The sequence below is a fragment of the Schistocerca piceifrons genome, chromosome 2 (genome assembly GCF_021461385.2).
Source record: "Schistocerca piceifrons isolate TAMUIC-IGC-003096 chromosome 2, iqSchPice1.1, whole genome shotgun sequence".
NCBI lineage: Eukaryota > Metazoa > Arthropoda > Insecta > Orthoptera > Acrididae > Schistocerca > Schistocerca piceifrons.
In genome coordinates, this window is record NC_060139.1 from 248,704,524 (window position 1) to 248,713,174 (window position 8,651).

Genomic DNA, 8,651 nt, shown 5'->3' on the forward strand with positions numbered 1-8,651 from the left:
CAATAAATTAAAAACTTAATTATTCATTCATAACACGCAATAAAAAAATTCCAGACACACACCGTCATACTGCCTGATGACGTCAATGCCCAACTGGGAAGAGAGAAAAAATACAGAAATATAGAGGGCAACTATCCAGCACATATGAGAACTAACCGCAATGGGGAACGATTGGTGGATCTCTGTAGGACTTTTGGGTTGGTCATGAAGTCTACAGCCTTCAAACACCTGCCAAGGAAACAGAAGACCTAGATTTCACTTAACACCAACTTGGGTGAATTCCAGATAGATCATGTAGCTATTTCAAGAAAATCTCAAAAGGAAATACAAAACGTGGAGGTATTGAGAAGATTGAGAAGTCCAATCTGGACTCAGACCACTACCTCTCAAAGATCAAAATAAGACTCCAGCCTAGAAACACTAGAGTACACAAAACCCCCAAGATTGTGATATTTGACATAGAGCGACTTAAGAAAGGTCAAAAATTAAGCCAGAGACTGAACAGTACAGATTTCAACAGCTGGGACCAACTGAAGGAGACACTTGTGAAATCGGCCAATGAACTCGCCTCCTTCACAAGGAAGCAATCGTGATGGAATGAAGACTGTGACAATGCAATAGCCCGAAGACAGACATTCTGGGGGAAGTCTAATTGTAAGAAAACGAAGATAAATTGGGAAAAATTTTTTGAAACAAAGAAGGCTAACAGCTAAGATACTTCGAGGAACCAAACGGACCTTCACACAAAACCAACTAACCCAAATCGAAGAGAACTTTGCTAAGAATAACTGAAGAGAATTCTATAGAACCTTCTAGCAGACACTCAAAAAATACAATCCACCAAGCCTCCACTTTAGAGACTCACAGGGCAAACTAGTTTTTAACGACAAGGATAACTGCCACCTCTTAGCTCAGTACTTTAAAAACCTACTCAACTGTGCTCCACCCAGTAAAGACTTCAACTACAAACAAACCACACCAAACCCAGACTCACTGCCTCCTTCATTGGAAGAAGTTCGACAAATCATTCAACTTCTCAAGAATAATAAGGCAGCTGGAGAGGACTCTATCATTGCTGAACTCTGGAAATGTGCTGCAAGTAATGCCATGGGCAAGCTCACCGAGATCATGCAGAACATCTGGGAAACAAAGAAATTACCACCTGATTGGAATACGGCTCTGATCCATCCCCTTCACAAAAAGGAAGATGTTACTGATCTGAACAACTACCGTGGAATTTCTCTTGTCCCGACGACATACATGATTCTCTAGAAGGCACTATTAACAAGGGCAGAAGATCAACTGGAAAGTCAACTAGGAGAATATCAGGGAGGCTTCAGGAAAACCAGAACCTGTGCTGAACAGATCCACAACCTTAAAACTGTACTTGCATACTCCAAGTTGAGAAACCGCAAAGTGGTTGTCACATCTGTTGATATCAAGAAGGCCTACGACTCTGTTGATAGAGAAACGCTTAACAAAATACTTCAGGAATTAGGACTAGACAACAAAACCCGCAGGCTCATTGTAGAAACCTTGACAAACACCCGTTCAATGGTCAGATTTAGAGGTGAGATCTCAGAAAGCTTCGAGATAAAAACTGGAGTGAGACAAGGGGATGGACTCTCCCCTCTTCTCTTCAACTGTGTCCTCGAAAACGTTGTGAGAGAATGGTGCAAAGAACTGATCAATTTGGGTGTCCAGAGCGGTGCCTACCTGGGCCGTAAGAACGAAGGACTGATTATAGATTGCCTGGCTTTTCCAGACGACATGGCACTGATTACTGATTCTCTTGAAATGGCAACAATGTAGGTGAACTGCCTCAGAAAACAGGGAGCCAAAGTGGATCTTCAAGTGTCGCTGAAGAAAACAGAGTTCTTCACCAACATCAAAGAAGCTAACAAAGTGATGTTACTAGACCAGGTAAATATCAAAAGGACTAAGAAATTTAAGTATCACGGCGAATAGATTGAACCCAACTTATCAGAAAAAACGTCTTTTTCATGAGAGTCAACAAGTTAGAACTAGCCTATCCTCTCACTATGAACACCTACAACAAGAAATGTCTGTCACGCAACCTGAAACTTAAGCACTATACATCACTCATACGACCAGAAGTCCTCTATACCGTGGGATGTCTTTCTATAAACCGGAGAGGTCTGATGGAGAAATTGGAAGTCAGAGAGAGAGGAGAATGCTAAGGAAGATCCTAGGCCTGTTAGAAGAAGCTGGGGAATTCAGAAGGCGGCATAACTCGGAGCTCTACGAACATATCGAGAGGCTCTCTGACTGTGCAGGAAAAAGAAGGGTAGCTTTCTATGACCATGTTGCAAGATTGCCTCCAAACAGATTGACCAACCGTCTGCTCACCTTCTGGAAAAACAAGAAGGTTCGCACCGCTTGGCTGACAGAAACTGAGAAGGCCATTAAAGAACTAGGAATAACTGATCTCCAGAACAGACAGTCTGTGAGACACACACCCTGAAGGACGTCCGAGGACTTCAGGAAAAGCCTCGAAGAAAAGCGACCCCCTTGACAGAAGAAAGGAAGGAGTTACACCTACAGAGGATGCGACAGTACTGGGCAAAGATCAAAACCAAACAGTTGAACAAGCGTAGTCCGAAGCAGGCCCATTCGAAACAAGAAGAAGAAGAGGAACACGCAATAAAAATAGAAAGTAGCTGATCTGCTACCGGTGTCGACATAATGTGCCTTTATCTGCCTGTAGCCCTTGAAAACGGACAAATTAACACGAAAAATAGAGTTCTTCAACCTCGGATTTCACACTTAAGCACTGACTATTCGTGAGGCCCAGATACTGATATGATCCCTTGTGACAACATGATTTGCGAGCAAAGTTTCAAACAATTAAAATCAATGTTGGTGACTTTTTATAGCTTCAACCACATACCAGTTGTCTTTGTTCGGTTTCTACGTATATCATAGGTATAGGAAATTGTAATGTCTCTTGCAGCGGTCTCTCCGCGATATTTTCAGAATTTTTTTATAAATTATATAACTCAGTACATATCTCGAAATATCTCTTCTAATCTTACCGATTCCTAAACTTTAATATACGATGATTATCAATGCAAAGTAGTTTCAAGCCCTATTATTCCTTGGAGCGTGCATTTACTCCATGGAATAGCTTCTCTGCTATCTATGTTTTCTCTTATAAAAAGAATGAAGGAGATCTTGCCGATTAGCCGTGAGAGAACGAAGATGTATATGTATGTATTGTTGAGCTAGTCGCCATCTTGATGAGATTCTGTATGAGAAGGAATTTAATACATGAACTAAAGTGTGTTCGCGTATTAGTTAACTGATTATGATTGACAGTGTCTGCTTGCTACGCTGTGTTGCACGGGATCAGTGGGGAACGTCTGATTTACACTGGTCGAACCTGCCGTTTTGTATGCTCAAGATATCCAGCTTATTACTTTCATTAAATAGGCTAACACAGTCTTACCAGCAGATCTCCGGTCTTCCCCATGTGATCACCGAAAGTTAATAATTATTACAAATGTTTTCAGGAGATCGACTGACAATTTTCGTCGCATCGAGACTTCGAAATTGCTTCACTGCCTTATGGAATTTAAGTTAAGCTCAATTTAATCGGGATAGAACAGTACTGAACTGTGTGAATGTGATAAGCCTGCTTTGTGAATGAAAATTCCCTTAATATACGCATGTTTTTTTTACTATCCTGATCAGTGAAGCTAAATCAAGCCGGTGCGAGAGGTTTTTAAATTTTAGATCCCACAAAAATATTAAAAATTAAAACTGAAAATTGGTTATTTCAGATGCCGATTATTTTGAGTGGCTTTAACAATCGGGTTAAACTGGCGTGGAAAAATCGATATAACCTAAACTCGGTTATTTCAGCGGCAACCACCATCCCCTAGCGAAAGTACTACACAGAGGAGTCAACAAACACCGGACACAATTTCAGCAACGACACGAGCCGTTTGAGCATAAGCATTGTCTTCAAACTGCAGTAATTTTTATCTCAGTTTTCATTCTTTGAAAAATATATCCAAGCTATCAGATCTTGCAGTCATATGCCTACATTGTGTTACATGAATTTATTTTCCTTTTTGTAGTTAATCATCTGTTTTACTTGCGACTGATTCCTAGCTCTGTACTATTAACGTAACCAACGGAATCGTTTGGTAGGAGATCATGTACGAGGGCCAGTCACGTAGTAATACCTCATCTTTTTTCTCCTTCGTTAAATGGTAGTACTCAGTTTAGCGTGCTTCTGCAGTTAATCTAGTGACATTTCCTACGCCAGATGACAGGACAGTCTAAGTACAGAAAATGGCCCACATTAACGTACGTATAAGACAGCACTCTCTAATTGAATCTCCTTACAGCAAAGATGAAACACCAAATCGCATTCATGAAATGTTCAAGACGCTGTATGGATTTGCCACGGCCGACTTCAGCACCGTTAGACGATGGCTTCCATCACCAGAGAGAACCTTGAAGGGTAAACACAGTCGGATGACGCAACGCAGAGCGGCTAGCGACTGCAGGGACTTCACCCGACATCCAGCGTGTCGGCCAAATTAAGCTCAGGACAGATTATTCAGTTAGGGTTTTCGAAATTCCCGCGCAACAGAAAAAAATGCCCCAAAATATTATTTCGGCATCTGTTCCCCAAATACCTCAAGCTTATCTATTCCTTTAAACAACTATTTGTTATCTGTGTTGGCTGCTTGAAGACGTGGAATTGTGAGTTCAGAGGAGTAAAATTACCGTACATATCAAAAAATTACCGTACATAAACTAAAATTTTCGATTTGTAAATAAAATCAGTATCCAGAGCAGAAAAAATCTTCACTAGGGCGTCACATTTATTTACCTCATGCTTTTTTTCATTGTTCTCTTTATTTAGCATTAGCCACCTATATCTCACTTCACAACTTGACATCTGTCCACTACGCTAGTGTGAACTCAAGATCGATCCGTGCCAGATGGCTCTTAACCGCACGTTATTACCTCATATTTAATTATAATAAATCACACCAATACCCACGTCTTTTCAAGAGCTCCTCAATAGATAACACATATTCATAGGACATACCTTATAATACCAAACCCATAAATTCCAAGCTTCAACAAAAACAACTACATACAATACGTCGTCTCCTCAGGATTCGATAAGACCACGCAAGTCGACAGACGTCCCAAACGGTTGAAACTCGGCATATACACGTCATAGTGACCTCATGGAGAGGTATCACCGCTGAGAGCCCAAAGTCCAACACAGATGGAAAGGTATATCAATTGATCTGAAGAGAGAGCGACAGTTAGTGAATATCTATAAAATTTAGTATGATTTGTTTAAACTAAAATATCAGATGGCATTAATAGTAAGGTTAGGCAGATAAAATACTTCTGCAATTTCGCCGGTATCGAAATTTTCATCCCCAAAAATTTCCGCGAGGTTTCAGTTTCCCCAACAGTTGTCCGAAAAAATATTTTTACGCAAAATTACGAAAAAAACCTAAATAGTCTTTGCCTTAGGATAACAGATGATTTGTGCCCGCCATATTCCATCGGTAAAGGCAGTGTGGTGACCGTTATTGGAAAGACTGGGCTACGTAAAGATTTGTGCACGCTAGGTAACGAAAACCTTGACCGATCAGAACAAAAGGCAAGGCACACAACTGTATCCAATCTGTTGCAGTGCTTTAGTTTTGAGAGGGAGCACTTTTGGTGGAAATTATGTCTGGAGACAAATTTTTTAACCTAGCTGAAGAAGCAAGACCACGATTTTCAGAGCACTTGTTTCAAAGAGAGAAAACAAGAGAAAAAGGGGGTAATTGTTTTTAAAGTGACAAACTAAACGTGAACGTTGTACAATCTCATTTATGGCATTTACTTTTCTTGTAAAATAAAAATAAGTAATAGTAGGCATTACTTTGACTGACCCACATATCTCAATTTGGATTCATGGCCATTAAGGTACAATGTATTTATAATACTCGGTATTAGTTTCAGAACTTTATGCAAGGAATATTAATGGCAGCGTTTGTATAGGCCATAACCGTTATGCCACGATCTGAGCAGATCATACCGTGACTTCCTAGACTCCTCAATTGTGCGACAAAGTTCATTTACTTCTTGACTCTGATTCACAGTGCAGTCAGCTATTTTGTTATTTTGTGAATAAAATTGTCTGCATCAAAACAATGGTTCAAATGGCTCTGAGCACTATGGGACTCAACATCTGAGGTCATCAGTCCCCTAGAACTTAGAACTACTTAAACCTAACCAACCTAAGGACATCACACACATCTATGCCCGAGGCAGGCTTCGAACCTGTGACCGTAGCGATCGCGCGGTTCCAGACTGAAGCGCCTAGAACCGCTCGGCCACTCCGGCCGGCTGTCTGCATCACTTAATATTTGTCTTCACCTACAAAGTCATTTTAGCTACTGCCATCATCAGATCAAAACTTAGAACGTGTGAAACATGGTTCACTGTCAGTATCACTAAAACCAACACCCAATCGGTGTGCCAACTTACAGATGGATGTTAGTGATACTGACACTCAACCTTATTTTACGTGCTCTACGTTTTGATCCGTTGAAGGCAGTAGCCAAAACAACGTTATAAATGAAGATAAATATTAATCAATGTAGACAGCCACATTCAGAAAATATGCACAATGATCACAGACTCATTTACGAAATTTATTTTCATTACTCCCTGTTCCCAGCTACGTATTGCTGCGGCTTAGCCTGTCTGAATGGAAATGAAAGAAGAAAAGAGAGCACCCGGTCTCTGTCCATCCCCTCACCATCGCCCCCCCCTCTCTCTCTCTCTCTCTCTCTCTCTCTCTCTCTCTCTCTCTCTCTCTCTCTCTCAAACCTCCTCCCCCCCTCTCATCGTGCATAATCATCACCATTCTCCTTATCACCATCATCCTCGTCGTCATCGTTGTCATCATCTCCTCTTCCTCCTCTTTCCCCCTTTCTACGACAATCTTCTCTTTCATTGTCCATCTTCTCCACCTTTTCTCTGTCCAAGCCGTCCTATCCACTTTTTAAGTCCGTTTGCTCCTAACCCTCCGTCCATCTTTTTCCCCTTCTCTCTGACCCTGAGTCCTGTTTATCGTTACTGCAAACTCAGACTCTCTAGCAGTACTCTAAAATGGCTCTGAGCACAATAGGACTTAACTGCTAAGGTCATCAGTCCCTTAGAACTTAGAACTATTTAAACCTAACTAACCTAAGGACATCTCACACATCTGTGCCCGAGACAGGTTTCGAATCTGCGACCGTAGCGATCGCGCGGTTCTAGACTGTAGCGCCTAGAACCGCTCGGCCACCCCGGCCGGCCAGTACTCTAAAGCCATTAATACAATTTTCCTCTTTCGCAACAGCATTTCCGTGTTGATATCGAAGTACTCGACCGGTTTATTTCAGATTTTTTTTACACGTTACTGTAATAGTCTGAAAGAAATCAGTCGAGTAGTTTGAGATATTTGGTGACAATATTTCACCTTTATATATATTACATATCAACTTATATATTCGGTACATTACAATATATAGCCTACGTCCATAAAAATGTTCATTAGCATTTTATGGAGAAATCGGTTAAGAATTTTTCGATATTTTAGTAATAACGTTTCCCCTTTATATATTACACGTCATTTATATATTACACATATTTGGGAAAAGGTTTATTGGAGTGCAACCTTGTGTCAAAAGTTCAGACCAATCTGCGGAAAACCTCTGGAGATTTATGATTTTGAACAAACGAACATTTATATTTTTATTCAAATACGTTAACAAGTTTCCTTTCCCGCTAATTATACGTAAACAGCGTTTGTCACATAGTTATATTGCAGTGGCATTGTTTCGAACAGCCACGCACACCCAAGACTCTGGGATGAATGTGACAGCAGAGAACTCTAACCTACGGCATTACGCCTGATGTCCGTATCCATTATAACTGCTTTCTTATAGTTTCGCAGATACCCCTGTCCACCGGCTTACCTCGAAACAAGCTGACAACACACCTCGTGTCCTGTCGTCGCGGCAACAGCAGACGGAATGCTCAGCTGCAGCAGAACGCCGTGTCAGCTTTGTAACAGCAGCTCGCGACTAGGCACTCGGAAGGAAAGTGAGTCTCATTGGCTGACGCAGATAACGGGAGTGGGGAGGGGGTGGGAGGGTGGCGCAGAACAGTTGAAAACAGGGCCGCTGTCATATGTGACACAACTTAGAGTTACGTGTGTACATCTGTTGAGTGTCCGAACCGCGACTGTGCCACAGATTGCGCCAGCAGGAAAACATCTTTGCTTTCGAAAGACACAGCTTTTCTGGCTTTCATACTGACGGAGAGTCCATAGCAGCTGCGCTGTTAGTTGAGAAACGAAGTAACAGCAACAGCAGCAGTAACAGCAGAGCACGCTCCTCTTTGCAACTTCTTTGTTTTTGCTTAACAACACATTTTGTCTGGGATAATACAACGAAACCGGATTCATGAAACGATACGGTGTTTCATATTTCGAATACAAGAATTTCGTATTCAGTAAGCAGTGTATTTGTCCTCCATGTTAACGAACTAGTACGCCACTTAGTAACTACCAGTAACCCACGCGCCGAATTATTTCAAGAATCGATATCCGG

At 41.4% G+C, this 8,651-nt stretch overlaps 1 protein-coding gene across 2 annotated transcripts in view; it reads right to left on the reverse strand.

Moving 5' to 3' along the window:
- LOC124777762 (juvenile hormone acid O-methyltransferase-like) overlaps positions 1-8,132 on the reverse strand; it is a 71,506-nt gene extending 63,374 nt beyond the window's left edge. Inside the window, exon 1 of one of the 2 annotated variants that reach the window (XM_047253263.1) lies at positions 8,016-8,132. The gene's annotated coding sequence lies outside the window, so the exon portion shown is untranslated. The remainder of the gene's footprint in view (positions 1-8,015) is intronic. The other variant, XM_047253264.1, reaches the window with a different exon arrangement.
- Between the last annotated feature and the right edge of the window lie 519 nt (positions 8,133-8,651).